This window comes from Myzus persicae, unplaced genomic scaffold (assembly GCF_001856785.1).
Source record: "Myzus persicae strain clone G006 unplaced genomic scaffold, MPER_G0061.0, whole genome shotgun sequence".
Taxonomy (NCBI): Eukaryota; Metazoa; Arthropoda; class Insecta; order Hemiptera; family Aphididae; genus Myzus; species Myzus persicae.
The window spans coordinates 204,235-221,170 of record NW_019100869.1 but is presented as its reverse complement, the minus strand read 5'-3'; the positions used below and the strand labels follow the sequence as shown (position 1 = coordinate 221,170).

General features: G+C 26.2%; 1 protein-coding gene across 3 annotated transcripts in view; it reads left to right on the top strand.

The window, feature by feature from the left end:
* Positions 1 to 662: 662 nt before the first annotated feature.
* The window catches only part of LOC111026518 (5-hydroxytryptamine receptor 1-like), a 208,740-nt gene continuing 192,466 nt past the window's right edge, over positions 663 to 16,936 (top strand). For all 3 annotated transcript variants that reach the window (XM_022304615.1, XM_022304616.1, XM_022304617.1), the window contains exon 1: positions 663 to 1,099. The gene's annotated coding sequence lies outside the window, so the exon portion shown is untranslated. The remainder of the gene's footprint in view (positions 1,100 to 16,936) is intronic.

Sequence of the window (16,936 nt, the reverse complement as noted above, 5' to 3'; positions counted from 1 at the left end):
AAAAAAAACAACATTATTATATTATTATATTATAACAGATATGTGCGTAACGAAGTTTTTGAATTGTGTGTGTGTGTGTGGGAGGGGGGAGAGGTGCGGAAATCTATTTCGTGTATTATTCCTTTATAATAAAATTTATAATTATACTTTTAGCCAGTAAAACCCTTAAATACCCTTGGGAAACGGAAAATATAGTATTAAGGATTCGTTTTTTTTTGTTTTTGATAATTAAAATATAATTAACATCATAGTTTATTAGTCTTTACGTTACTTACTTATACATTTTCGTACTGGATAAAAATATGAAATTCGACGGTCCAGTTAAGATTTTTACTCCGATCTGGGTCCATCTACTTAACTCGGATACTATATTCTTTCAGCGCCAAGTCCTTAAAAGTAATCATCACAAGTAGAAAAACTGACAGTAGGTGAATATTGTAATCGTAAACCCATAACAACTATATTTTATTTGTTATAGAATGATAATAATAACCTCATTGGTACAAGACGTATCTTAAAGGTTTTTTTTTTTTTTTTGATACAGTCTGTCGACTTAATCACACATACGGGAGTCGTGAATAAAATTGTACTAAAATAGCAAAACCGCTAAGTTCACGCACAGCGATGATCACCGTTCGTCAGTCATCGGTCCGCCGCCTAACTTTTAGTTTCAGCGGCGGCATCGGCGCACGTGTGTGATTTTCGTCGACAAGGACGAGTTGCGCGTTACCGGCGGAGCTCATAAATTCGGTATCGTATGCGTGCGGGTGGGCCGGTCGCACGAGAGACGAGTTCAGTTCGTTTTACCGTCGGGCACCGCGTGCGGTTTTTGCTCGGTCGTCGTCGTCGCATTCGCTGTGCAGCGTTTTTCGTCTAGTCATCTTTTCGAAATTTTCTTTTACTACTCGGCTGATAATCACGTGTGAATCCAATAAACATAAAATAAAATAGTAAAATAAATAGTACAATATATTTTTTAAAAAAATTTTTTTTTTTGAAACCCATTGTGAATTTCCGAGAAATTGAGAGCATTTATCGGTTGTTTTCCTCTTGATTTTGGATTAATTTCTTCCAGGACGAAATCCGACAGTTTATATCGGTAAGTCGCAGATGTCTATAATATTATTATTACCATACGAGTAGGGAGTTTTTATTAATATTCGAATGTATATTGTATCTGTGTGATTTGTCAAAGTGGTTAGTTGAAAATCAAAAGCCCAATACCTATAGGTGTTGAACTCTAAAATCGGTTTTATTACTAAAGATTGTTTGAATTTTATTTATTAGCACACGTGTTTTTTGATTATATGATATCAATAAAATAGGATTTAATGAAAAACGTGCTTACTCCATGGACACGACATTTTGACACAGTTATTAATTTTTATAGCATCTTCCGTCCTATTATCAAGGCTTCAATAAAAAATATAATTTATTTTTAGTTTACCATCTATTATAGGAAGAATATTGACTTTGTCGATAACATAAGCAGTGCTTTTTGTTAAATTAAAAATATAAAGAAAAAATATTATTAGTATATTTTTAACAAAACAGAATAATTATACCTTTTAAAGACCATTGTGAAGTATTCTTATAAAATGAAAAATGTAATCGACCTTTTATATAAAGATTGTAATAAGGTAGAGTTTGAAGTTTTTAGTGATACAAAGACCTTAATTTTATAATTTTAAAGATTCAATAAAAAAAAAAAAAAATGGTAAATGTGTAATATATAATTATTTAAGATTTAGATACTTTTGTTAAATTATACTTTTAAAATCATGTGTCTAATTGTTGTTTATTATACAATTTTATAAAGCTTTCAAAAAAATTGTATTAATATTATTTTAATTTTTAACTTTAAATGGGTATGTTCATAAAACTTTAAGTTAATCTAACTTAAGATGTGTGTTACAAGTAAATTAAAAAATGTATAATAATTAGTGACTTCAACAACAATGTTGTCATAAATTTAAACTTTTTTTGTATTCACATATTTCTTTTAATAAATGGGTGCATTCTCTGTATAAAATATGACTATAACATTAAGATTAATTACTTAATATTTAAAAAATCAAAATTTGCTCGAACTATCCAACATGTCAAATACATTCATATTAATATTTTGTCTACAATAAATTTTAAAAGTTTAACTCAAGATGTATAATCTAAGATATACCAACATAAATATGCAATATAATGTGTATTCTTTTTGATAATTAGTTAGGTATGTTAAATTTGTGATTTTTAATGTTATGTATCTTATGACAAAAACAAATAAGTTAAAGATGTTATTAGAGAAGTTTAAGACCATTTTGAAAACTAAACTATTTATTTTAAAAATATAATTTAAACAATTTAATGCATCTTACAAAATATACATGATGTGTTTTTATTATAATAACAGTAGAACTGTAATTTTCTTCTGAAATAATAACATAATATTAACACATAGATATTTTATGGCAGGACTTTCAAAAAAAAAGTATTCACGGAGTGAGAATATAACATACACGAGAATTATAGTTTAGTGTGTATAATGAATAGAATTTATGAAATTTATGATTTAAAAAATTAAAAGTCAACAGATAAAAATATAGTATTTTTCTACGAAGTATTTAAAAATTTTTGTGTGGTAAAAAAATAATGATATAAAACATTTTGGAAATTCCATTAAATATAGTAAAATAATTTAAACAGTTCATAGTTCAGTGGATTTTTTAGGTAAATTCCACATCGATTCCGTTCGTTTGTTTTTGTAATAATTACTTATTATAACTAAATCTTTTGAAATTTCTTCTTAGGCTGAGGTAAAAACAAATTAGGGGGGATAAACTTAAACCCCCTCAAATAAATTACTGAAACTTTCATATTTTGTATTAAATTAAAACTAATCAGTAAAAAAATATATTCTCTAGTATTTTTTCTGAAATGTGATTATAACATATTTTCTTTGTTTAACTGATTACTAGTGTTTCTTTATACGTATTTTAGATCGCATTTATTAAAATATATTTCTGGTCATCAACATCAATGTAAGTCAATACAACTATAACATTTATATACTTTAAAACCATATTAACCTTAGTTGGTGGAGATCAGTTACAATTTATAAATATGATAAGTGCACTGACTGAAAGTACGAGTATTTTGGAAGTTGGTGTTTGTATCGTAATAAATAATATGTCTACATTAGTTTAAATTGTATTTGTAAATAAATAGAAAAAGTATGTGATATGTTAACACTCACATACTACAAGAAATATTTTAAATTATATGATTATTAAACTTTCGAGTTTGTTCTTTTATTTAATTAATGCATAATTATTATATAACTTTAATACCTGGTTCAAATAAAACCAAACAATGTTAAATTGTATTTTTTTCAATATTCATTTTATTTTTGTTAACTGAATTTATGCTATTTTTTTAAAAATAACATTAATTAATTATTGCTTTAAGCAATTGAAAACGAGGCTCAGTGTTGGTCTTGACATTTTATATGAAGAGTATAATTAGGTTATAGTAAGTTATAGTAAAAAAACAGTAATATGTAAATTTATTGTTTACCATAAATCATTATGTAATTATTATGCTATTCTTAAAATAGAAAAGAACTGTACTTACCTATTCACTGTAATCAATACATTTAAATTTTATCCTAATTGTATGTCGTATTTAATTTTATCTGATAATGAATATAGTAAAGAATATAAAATTATTTTACCATACGGCATACGCTAATGGTTGTAATTTGTTAACTTTTACATTCTGTCAAAAGTAAACCAGTGTTAATGGCGTGTAAGATAATAAATATAAAATTTAATGTGTTAAACAAATGTTGATTAATTTTGATCAGAGGCAAACTCATTCGATTACTAATAAACGCAAACGCATTAATTTATTTTATTTTTAAATTATTATTTATTTTTTCGATAAATTGATTTACATATTTCACAGTATGTTTCTATAACAAAATGTTATTTTAAACAAATTAATAAATATTACATTTGTTTTTTATTATTTGAGTATAAAATACATTTATCGAGGAACTTGTGCTTTTGTAAATAAAATTATGTATTTAATAATTGTGAAGTTAGTTTAAAATTTTAGCATTAAAAAAAAAAAATTTATTATTTAAGTGATTCAAAAAATTTTTTTACTATACCCTACACAATACACTACTCAAATATGCATGTTATGAATTATGAGTTAAATGTTTTAAAAAGTATAATTGCGTAATTTAAGTAATATACATACAGCATAATTAATAGCCTAGGTAAGATTGTGTTTAATTACGTCCATAGCGTATCACCTAGTTAATCTTAACTCTTCAGAGATTGGTAGTTAATCACTAATAAGACTTAAGAAGAAGGAAAACTATTTTTAATAATTTAGAGAATATTAGGTATTTCTGAATATGACTAAATAGGTTTATAATGTTTTGAATTACAAGTAAAACTTAATTTAAATATAATTTAACATTTTTGTACATGTATATATTGTACTGTTCGATATAAATTTGTAAATATTTAAATTAAATACCATTTCAAAAATTATGATTTTATATAACAAACGCACATCAATTATTGTACTGATACTTTAATGCAAAATTACTTTTTCTTACTTATTTTTCGAATTCAAATTTATAAAATATAAGAAACCATATTTTGAAATTACTTTATTGTTCGGAAATACGTTTAAACATTAGCAAACAGTTTCGTTCTTATCTTGTTCATGAAGTATATTGCATGCTTTATACCCGCTGACAACAATTTATAGAACTGACACATAACAAATGTATGGTTTAATTTAAATGAAAGCTTAATGTTGGATATTTTCGAGTTCTGCATTATAACTCTTCAATATTATAACAGTTTGAACAGAATACCTCTGTTTGTTTTCTAATACAAAAAAACGCACCGAATTTTGTCCTGAAAGATTGTTACTGATTACCGATCATGCTGTAATTTATACGTTGTGTATCATATACACCAAAATATTTTCAAAAATATCCCAGCATTCTGAAAAGAATTATTTTGTTTATATTTGAAAATATCCAACACGAAAATCAAGGAAATATAATTATATTTTTTGTTCATTAAGTTTATTGTAACTATAATGTTCCCTCTTCTATAGATATGTAATAAATTGAAAATTAATTCATAATGTGAACTATACAGACGTAAATGGTTCCTATTATTATAAAATACATTTTTAGACTGTTAAGACTATTAGTTCTCAAAAAAGTATGAAGATACAATATTATAAATCTAAATACGTTTTTATAATTTTATAGTATGCCTAAAATAGGTATTTTGATTCTTTCTACAGTTAATATATATTTCTGAATTGATGGTAAATTATATGTTTATTATTCTAATTTTATTGTTGTTGAAAAATACTCTTATACATAGATTTTTCAACCACATTTTACGATTTATATATATATTTAATTTACATTTTTAAGAACCTTCGTTTAAAATCATATTTTTAATTAAATGATTTATCGTTAATTTCAAAATATAAGACACTTTCTCTCTCACCTGTGGCCCATTCAATTCTAGCATAAGCATCTAGCACCTATTTTTTAATTTTAAATAATAAAATATTTCTATGTATTTTGTGGTACGTATTTGTGCTCATGATTTTGTTTCTGAATTTACGCAGAAATAGTTCTCAATTACAATTGATTTCTTAAAATTGATGTAATTTATATTATTGTTTGAACAATTTGAGTGTGGTTAAAGTATGGGTTTTACACAATATACATCAGATTGTTTAATCTTTTTTTTAAGATGTTTTTTTAATTAATAATTGTCTCTTCACTATCTTTAACTTGTGAATGAAATGAAATGAATTGCATTCCTTTTAAGATGCTTTTTTAAAAACAATAATTAAACTGTGTGAGTATGTATTTATATAATTTTTTCGATCGTCTCATCGTACTACGATCGATTAAACTACCGTTTATTTCATTATAAGAATGAAGACTAGACATGAAAACATGTAAAATTTGATATATTATGAATTGTGCGTAGGTATGTGTAATGTGTATATATAGTTATATTTAATCGGGGTAACTCGGAGCAGTTTTAAAATTTAATTATAAATTACGGAAAAACAAATATAGTTAGGTAATTTTACATAGTTACAAACAAGCGGGGTTTAAATTAGTTCTATAAGAATATATCAAAATTAAATATATTCCAAAATTCCTTCATATTTTTAATTTAAATTTTATGACCGTCCTAAGTTAAAATATAAAGTCTATCATGGATAAAATATTATTTTAATGTTATTGTATGACATGTATAATACGTATGCCTACTTACTTTAAATGAAGAATCAAAAAAATATATTTGAATGTGGATAATAACGATTATACGAGACAATAAAAGTCGCAGATAAAACGTGAAAGATAAAATCACCGTTTAAACAATATTGGTATTAACTGTTGCATATTATTTAAAATACTACCACCTTTAAAGGGTGGTTATTCCTCTGAATAAGGAATCAGCATATGCAGTTGAGTAAAGTGAAATTTGTCAACGGTACAAGATAAATACCTTACCTATTTATCCGTATGTTTTTTGCGTAAAGGTCGTAGAAGTTTTGTTTGTCGATTGAACCATATTGCAGTGTTTGAACACAACAATAACACCGAGTGTGTTTAATGTGAAAAGTAATGCGTTGCTTAATATTGGTATATTGCTATTAAAAACTATTAGAACACGGGAATTTTACTGCTGTGATCGTAAAACACTTACAACACTCATTTTTGGTTAATGTGCGTATAACTGACAATTATTAGTACTGCGCTCATATAATGTTAACTTAATATTATAATTTATTATTGCATACAAGTCGTTTATTTTTTTTATTTTTTTAGTTATTCCTATTATACGCAACGGAAATTCCAATAATAACTAATGGTGCGTAAATTAAGTTGAACAGTAAAAACAAAGGACCTTTCCGGTGAAAACTTTTCAAATGTCGTTGCATACAGCTGAAGACCACGTAGTTAAAAGACTATTTACTTTTAAAATGTGAATGTTTTTACTACACACATATATTTAAATTATAACTTATTACTATTATTTAAAAAAAAATAACGGACAATTTAGTAAAACAGCGATTAATTTTATATTGTTTTGAAGTACACTGAGCTTACAACAGCTCAGTGAACTCTAAAACGAAATATTCATTCCCTCCTAGAATTCCACAGACAGACGCGCCATTGGTTTAGCTTACTATTACATCCATGTTGGTGGAATATTTATTGGTGTTTTAATGTTGAAATATATTATTACATTTTTAAAGTGTATGTATGTTAAAAAGTAAATTGAAAAAAGTATCTTCGCTTTTGGCCTATTTCGTGTAAATATCAAATGTATGCGAGTAGTTATTTCATATTTGGTTGGTTGATACAGATTTTAAGAGATATATTTGTTTGTGTTTATTGTTACTAATACCTGTTTTGACTGCTTCTTTTAATTTAAAAGTAATTGGAGGAAATCGTGCAGAGTCCTTTTCGATGCCTCGACCAAGACCTGTAGGTCTTTTCTTTGCGGTGTTTCGTCGACGGATATATTTATATTTGTATTTTATTGCAATTCGTCAGGTTATAGATATGAGCTGCGACGATCGACTGACCTCTGTTAGTTGTTTTGAAATGTTGAATAGCTTAGGTACAGGGAGTGGTTTTCGAAAATCGTAGACGATATTGGTGGTCATTATTTTGCACTCTGTTGATCGTGATCGGGATTGCAATTTAAATAAAAAACACCCACCTACTTATCACCAACAATTTCACCCTTGAGTGTGATCAACTTACTTGAATTTAATTCTCTCCGAAACCCATAACTACTCAAGTCGAGAGAGTATTAATAATTAATTTTTTGAGTGTAATCTTGATCATAATTTTTATCAATATAGTGGTCGGAATTAATGTCTGTAAAACCTCCAAAAATATATTTTATTCTATCAGTAGTTTAACAGTTAAGTATAGGTATTAATAAAATTCCGTAATATAATATATAAAATAATATATTATATTAAGCATTAACTATGCCGAGAAAAATAATGTGTATTACGCAGATATTTAATGTGAAAGAATATTTTCATATTTAAGTATAATCATTTTTAATATTATTATTTAATATCTTATTCATTAATACCATAACTTATAAAATGTTCGATCTTATAGCTAGAAATCGCTGTAAAAATAACAAATAAAAATAATAATATAATAGTATGTTAGATGCAGTTGTAAGTTGAGCTTAGTAATTTTTGTGTGGAATATCAAATGTTTTGTTAAGGTTATTTAGGAGCAGATATTTATAATATTATGTTAGAAGTGTCCTGATGTTTAAAATGTAATAATATGATTGAAGAATATTTTTAAGTGAACTGCTTATTATTTATAAATTTATAAATGGACATATTGATGCACACATGAAGTTTAGAATTTGGAAAATTAAACAAAAATTAATCTTACGTGGATATTTTAGCCTGAAATTTTAGCCTGAATTCATCACTAAAAAAACTGTACCCCTGGGTACTTTTAAAATTCAGATAACAAGATTTGAAAAGTCAGTGTCTAGATTTGAGTATAAAAATAAAATAAAATAAAAAATATTTGTAAGTTGTAACGAGATAACATTATAAATATATTTAAGTATTTAGATCTCAATTGTTGGTTATTTTTAATTTCATATTAATATTTTATTGAAATAGTAAATAACTGAAGTTATTAATTTATTGTAAATTTTTTGTTTCACTCATAAGCTTGAGGGAATAACATATTTTACATAATATAATGATAATATTAACCTTTGATAAATATTCGCTTTTGTAAGTGATAAAATAGCACGTCGAAAGACAAGTACAATAAGGTAAGGTACCAACTATAATTACAAAACGTAATATTAATTTTTTTTAGTCATGCTAGTTTATCAACAGTCAAAATATATTTATTTAGTATAAATGTCATAAGCTGTAATTTTAATTTAAGTAATTTGACTTTTTTCAGTTTATACTATAGGTACATTTGATTGTTTAAAAAAAAGTTTTAAATGTTATTGTTTAATGAGTAAAAATGTATACAATACTTATAAAAACTTTTTTGAGTAAATATTTATTTGAATAGAATATTATTTATAACAGTTACAGTTAGTAATATAGTTAGGTATGCAATTTGAATGATTCTATAAGTTATTATTATCACGCTGTTGTATAGATTTTACAAAAATAATTTTTAATTGTCAAAGTTTAGGTCAAGTTTTAATCATGATTAGGCATTAAAAAGTATAAAAATTGATTTCTAACTAATTTAAAATGAATAAAAAATAATTTTCATGAAAATTAATATTACCTTTTATGTGTGAGAATAGCATAATCAAAAAAAGGTGTGTGCTGAAAATATATTATATATATATATATATATTTATTAGGTAGGTATAGTAGTAATTAGAACGCGTTACATGTGGTTCTTTTTTATTCCATATTAATTACTTTCATTAAAGCGTAATTTTAATGCTTCATCACCTATATTGTATACATTATATTGTATTCATTCGATAGTATACACATAAACAGTTTGATAATGGTCTTTTTGTAATAAAAAAATTATTTTTTGCTCGAAATTTATTCAAAATTAAAAATGTTTACTTTTCACCGTTGATTATTGAGTACAAGAATGCGGTATGTCAATGACGCAAATCAACCGATAAAGAATTTTGTAACTAAATTCACATAGTATTAAAGCATTATAAATAAATTCCTCACTTTACGAGTACGAAGGTTGCATAGAATATAGATCATATAGTTATTACATCTAGAGGTGTTACCATTTGATTTTAGTGATTTCATGAATCTATACGTAAATTAGGGTAGGGCAGTGTCTGTTGCATGCCATTCAATCATAACTCAATACTCATAGCTTCATATTTGTTTTTTTCTGTAAGCTCTTCGATCATAATTTTTTCCTGTTTATTTATCATATGAATATTAATACGACGCAAGTAATAAACAGATACTTCAAGTCTTCATTTTCCTTTTTTTTAATCCTCAAATTAAATCCTTCTACATGCTTATTATATTGAGATTTTCGGAGAATTTTATACTTGTACAATATGTATATTACAATAACATTTAGATGTTCTCTGGCATATTATCCCAAGTTCATGTAGAATTCGTAGAAAAATAATAGATTACTAATTCACATGTTTTTTTATAGTTTTAATATTTTATTTTTATTTACGTAGGTATTTACTATTTTTATTCACATGCTGCTTAAGAAATTTCATTTGTGCTTATTATAAATAATTATACTAACTATTTTATATACTTATTTCAGTGTGCAATATTTCAGTGAATAATTTATCTGAAATTATTCTTTAGAGCACTGCAATTATACATTTAACACTAATTTTTCCAGAGTTTATAGTTAAACACATAACAGTGTATTAATAGTAATTATTATATCATCAATGATCAATGTAGGAAGTTTTCATCATATAACTATTATCACTGGAAGTTGTACAGTTATCAGTAAGGGCAATTAATACTATCCAAATATTTTATTGGTATATAAAAGTCTCGGGGAGTTATACATTTTTTGACATTGGGAATTTGAAGTGGTTCATATACAATAAACAGTTAACTTGTTACAAATTGCAAAATGTATGTTATTCATATAATTTTATATTTTAGTTCAATTACTTGCTACTGGAATATTGTATGTGTATGCTGTAGTACACACAGGTCATTATTATGATTATTTTTAATATAATAGGATCTAATAGAACATCAATGGCACATGGAACATTCACAACAAGTTAGGGGCTTATTTTTTTGTAATTTAGGAATACAGTTTTGAAAATCAAATTAATCTACAATAGTTTTGCCCCATTTAGGCTTTTAGGATATTAAAAAAAAATGATATTCAAAAAATTATTCGAGAACATAAAACATTGTTAAAAAGTCACATATAGACAAAAAAAAAAATAAAGCACAGTTTGTGCTATTATAATTCATTTTTTGAGTTTTTGATTAGAAAAGTCGGTCCATATATCAATTAATCCAAAACAGAAAAACGTAAATAAAACTCGTGGAAATAAAATGGGTATTTTGGTGCAAAACAGCGAAAATAAAAAAAACTTGATAAAAATTATAAAAATTGATAGTGTCATCGTGATTTTTGGACTTGTTAGGTTTTTTTCCACTAAATATTTCTATTGATTGTTTTGATTTGTAGTAGAAAATGTCATAGTAAATATTATACTTATGTGTCTGCCGGGGATCGTTTATTGTCGGATTGGAACATAAAAACTAAGCGAAATAGAGATGCGATTTTTGTCCTGTGGTATCTACGTGTTATCCCGTTCAGAAAACTGCCACGGCATGTGGAAAATGGCCATTGAGTATATATAACACCTTTTTAATACGAGTACACTAATACTTGCGATTCCTCGTGGTTTCGTGGAAATAGGTGCTTGAGTACTATTTAATATCCTAAAACGAAGACGACACCGTCGCTAGACACGTTGGTAGGTAAAACAGCAGCGTTCGAGTCAACAACGTGTGGCGTATAAGGCATTGTACACACAACGTGGGCAGGATCGGTATTATAATATAATATTATATCAACGAAACGGTGGCGATAAATCCGGTGCACGAGCTTTGACAGATACCCCAAGATGGCGCATACACGCGCTGACCGCGGCCGCCACCGCCACCATAGTATTCCTCACGGATGTCCCAATTACTATTATAGGTACGATCGTAGGTATATAATGATTATTATTATTATTATTAAACTCTGATAGTCTGAGACCCATGTATACATGTATAATATACGATAACGTGTATTATATAACACAATGGTATATACGTACATGCGGAATACAGACGCGAGTGTGCGAGTGGGGCTGAGGGAGACACGCTCAGAGAGGGAGAGATAGAGAGAGTGAGAGAGAGAGAGAGGTCCCTGAGCGAAACCAGAGTACCTATGTATATAATACTACAGGTATTATATAGCCGTTGTACCCCTCGTGTCCTCGAGGGCTACCTATGCATATATATATATATATATATATTTGCACAGCCACATTTCTGACTATCCTTTTCAGCCCCATTTGCCATTTTATATTATGTGACTGCGCTTTTGAATTTACCGATTTCATCGGTAGGATAATAATATGTGCGATAAATAGTTGTTCCACCCACTAAGTGTTTTTAAAATCACATATTTTATTGCCACGCGTTATTTGCCTAAAACTGCGAGTAGGTATATATATTTTATATTTGTGATTTAGCTGTTTCCAAGTATAACAACTAGAAGTTGTACGATGGTTTGAAAACTGAGTTTCTCATGAGTTCCAACCTGTGCGTGATATACTGTCAAGATACTATAATAATCTAAATACATATTGGTATGCTATATTGGTAGCTATAAATTATAATATAATAATATAATGTACAATAAACTTAATTCATATTTTGTATACTTCCATGAAAAAATAATAAAATTAGTTGAAAAAATAATGACTCTCTACCTTATTTTGTTTGTGGAAAAATACCACTTTAAGAATGAGAAAATATTTTTATTAATTTTTTTAATTAAAATGAAATCCCATCTTATAGTATTATATATTTCATGCTCATTATTCGGCATCAGTTAAAAGTTATGATAAGCAACTATTTTAGCATTTTAGAATTATAATATTGATGTTCATGGTAGAGGGGATACGCTGCTTGCAAGAATAGAGGGGAGATGGTTGTTTAATAATTACTTCGATAACATTTTAAGCTCCCTAAAAATATTACCACATTGTTTCGGAGCAAAAAATATCAACCATGGTTACGCTTTATTTTGAAATAATGGAAACATCGATCTAATCCTATTAAAGGTTAACCGTAGTATAATTACAGAGAACTTGACTTTAACTCGCTAATATGTATTTAAATCAACAAAAGACGGGTTAACATATTAATATAGTATATGTTTTAAATTCAAAACAATCCCTTTATTATGATTATGTAAAACAAATGTTAAAAAAGTATTATACATTTGAAAAATATGTTTGTAATCCAGTAAAATTTCGAGATATGTAAAATATAAGGCATCATATTCAAATTCAATATACAATCAACGAAAAAAATATGGAATGCATTTATTAAAAATATAATTAAAACGTGTTCAGTAACAAAATGCGACTGGCCAAAAAAAAAAATGCCATACATCGGTAATAAGGAATTTAGCAATTTATTAGAAACGACATTTATAGCGTGATAATAAAATCATTTTTGTATTTTACTTTAAAAGTTAAAAATCTCCCATAGTTCCATTCAATACGTTTTATAAAAAAGTTTGATTCTTGTTAAGATCTTCTATAATATATGAATATAAAAAGATTATTTTGATATTGTAATCAGTTCATTATAAAACTTAACCACAACAAGCAGTAACAATATGGACAAAAAAATACTACAAGAATGCCCCACATACAAGCCAGTAAGCACATCTCTCAATTTTTCGCAACACATCAAGAACATCTTTGAGAAAGGACAAACTTTAAATATTATCAAGTTCACTTCATGCAATCTCATCAACAAATTCTGATGCAATCAATCTAACTTGTAAACACAATTACTAACTAAACTGTAAATATGTAAATTTTTTTTTCTTTTCTTTTTCAACTGTATATCTATATAAATATCAAATCTGTTTTGATTAAAAAAAAATTGTTGGCTAATAACCTTTGTAGTGGAAGCCTGTAAGCTTCTAATTAATAAAAAAAATATATGAACAAAAATAAAATAAATCATTTGGTGCTTAAGCGATTTTTAAAAATATATTTTCCAGTGTGTTATTAATGCATAACAACAAAATGCATGACATTCAAGTCAATATTAATTTTTCTTCAACGGAATAAAAACTAAAAATTTAATCATTTTTTTTCAAAAATTTAGCCAACAATATTGAACTTACAATAACCGCATTTTTCGAATAGTATAATTATTTTTTTAAGGTACCTATAAATTATGCAAAACATATAATCAAAGAGTGTGTATTAAAACTTAAAAGCTAGCGTACGCTGTGACATTTCTCGGACATTGTGGAGTGTGGACCCTCGATGCTATGAGAAATTGTCTACAGTAAAAATAGCATGTTTTTATCCCATTTCATGCTTCGTGGATTTTAATAACGAGTCGAAAGATATTTTATATTTGAACAATCGAATCATGTATAGTGAGTGAGTGACAGTCCCCGCGTAATGTGAAACAATTTTCTCGATATAAGTATCGAGAAAAGGCACAGTAGGTACTTGTATTTTTTAATTGTAAAAAAACTATCGAGTTAAAAAGATACATAATATATTTTCAAAACCAATTATTGATATTTTATTGAATTTTGAATGTTGCCATGACAAAACATTTTCATATTTTAAAAAATAATAATTTTATTAGTGACATATGCTCGTAACTGAAATTTAAAAAAAAAACATTTCAAATACATATACTGATGTTTAAAATGACTGTGTGGTAATTTTTTACGTGTTTTCCGATCTTCGTTTATATTCTTATTATTATATCTTGTTTTACTTGGTTAAAACAACAATATCCATAAAAGAAAAAATATACTTTAATTAGTTTATATTATTTTAAAAACAATATTCATTATATATATAATATTATAATGCATCATATGATTTTTATTAGTGATGTGGTTTCTAATTTTGTTGTTATATTTTATTGTTTTGCTGTTTATATTGACGGTAATTGGTAAAATATATTTAAAATTAGGTCTTTAAGTACCTACCTACTCCTATTAAAAAAGCGAAATTATGAATATTAATAATGAGTATTTTTAATTATTATCTATATATCATGGTAAATACTTTCAGTTTTAAAATGTTCAATAAACTGATAATAAATTGGTTGAAAGTGAATTGTGCTCGTAAATTGAATATAAATTCAGGTCACGTATTCAGAAGAGTTATACTAGGAAGCTGGAGTACAATAAGTATCATAATAGTTATGTGACCCTAGGGTGATTGTGGAAAGTGCTCCCGATAATAAAGATATGTAATTACTTGATGTTCTTAGATTTAACAAGTATTAGTATAAGCAATTTATGTTTTTGAGAATGAAAAACAATTAATGCGTATAATAAATAATGATATACAAGTGGGTTTCATCTTTCAAATGCTAACATTCAATATTTCAAAGACTTTCAACTTATTTTAAAAGGTATAATTTTTAAATAAAATGTATACAAATAATTCGTAATACATTTATTTTCTACTTTTATAAAAATGTTTGAGTATAAATATCGAATACTGAATAAATATTCTTTTATTCATTAGCATTAACATTAAATAAAACGAAAAGGCAAAATGCATTTTTCGAATTCACGGAGCACTAATTCTAAACCTTAAACGATTGTTAATAAAAAATTATGTGTTTAATACTTATGCGTCAATACTTTTTAAAAAGTATTGCATGCTTCATCTTCCAACCACTTTCGGTTTTCCATAGTGAATGTTTTATATTTACTCTGTAGCGTGTGAAAATGGAATGGGACTTTTTTATGGATAAAATAAATTGATAATTCTTTAAACAAATTTTACCTTACTTTATTTTAATGTTAATAAAAATATCGTACAATGCATTTATTCGACTAGAAATTTAATAATAATAATCATAATTTATATACTATTACAGATCTTAATTATTCTGATAGAACAACAATCAGTATAAAATTGTTATTATTATTGGTGTTTTTTTTTGTATCAAAAACATATTTAAAAGAATAACTTGTAATTTTAATTTATTTAGGTAGATAGTATAAGATAGTTTGTTTGAAAAGTTTTCTTTTGAATTGTTAAAACAAATTACAATCGTTTTTGATGAATCATTATGCATACACTTATTGATGGCAAAAAAATTACGTATATTGTTCCTGTAAAACACGGACATTATACAATGCAGATTGTATGATTTTACTTATTTGGAGTAATTAAATTTGACTATGTAGCATTATTGTATGCTTTTCTTAATATAATTATAATGACTAATCAGTAATCACTATTAGATTAATTGAGCATTCTGAGTTGCTTTCAGTAAACACGATTCGGTAATTATAGTGTCCTGCTGTTTCCATTGTTTAATGTTTTACTCGAACTATATTGATTGCAAACTTTAATATAAATGTATGAAATATTTTTTTTGTTTGTTTATTATTTTCATACTCGTATATAAGCAAAGTAACAATTTTATTATTAACAGATTTAATGGAAGCTCGGAAATTAATTTATCATTTTCTTTTAACACCCTCGAGGGACTTTGTTTCGTTTTAGAAATTGCAGTGTTTATTGGACCAGAATTCTACTTGTGTCAATTTCCAATACATATTATGTTATTTATTGAACACACTATAACAGATATAACATTCAATTTAACTTTTTTTGCAACGAGTTTTCTTTTATTTCTCAGCGTATGGTATAAAGACAGAACTTAGCCGTTTATTAATAAACTCGATTTCGATAACATGTTTATTTTTAAAATTATTTTCTAAAGATTTTGTCACTTCGTTAAAAATAGTATGGATTCATCATATATTCATCGATTTCAAATCATAATTAGTATGAAGATCAGTTTGTGGAGATGTCGGATGTTGTACATAATAATTTAAGCATTAAAGTGTGAACCTTTTAATGAATTTTCTTGGTTACGGTTGTTGATGATATGATTACGAAAATTTGAAATACTACCACTATATAGGTATTAAATATTGTTATCGTGGACACAATATATCGTGTTAACGCGACACGCGAAAACGGCACTACGTTATACCTACATTACAGTACATATTAGGTGTATATAACTACGGACGTGTACGACTTTTTATTTTTATAATAATAACCCC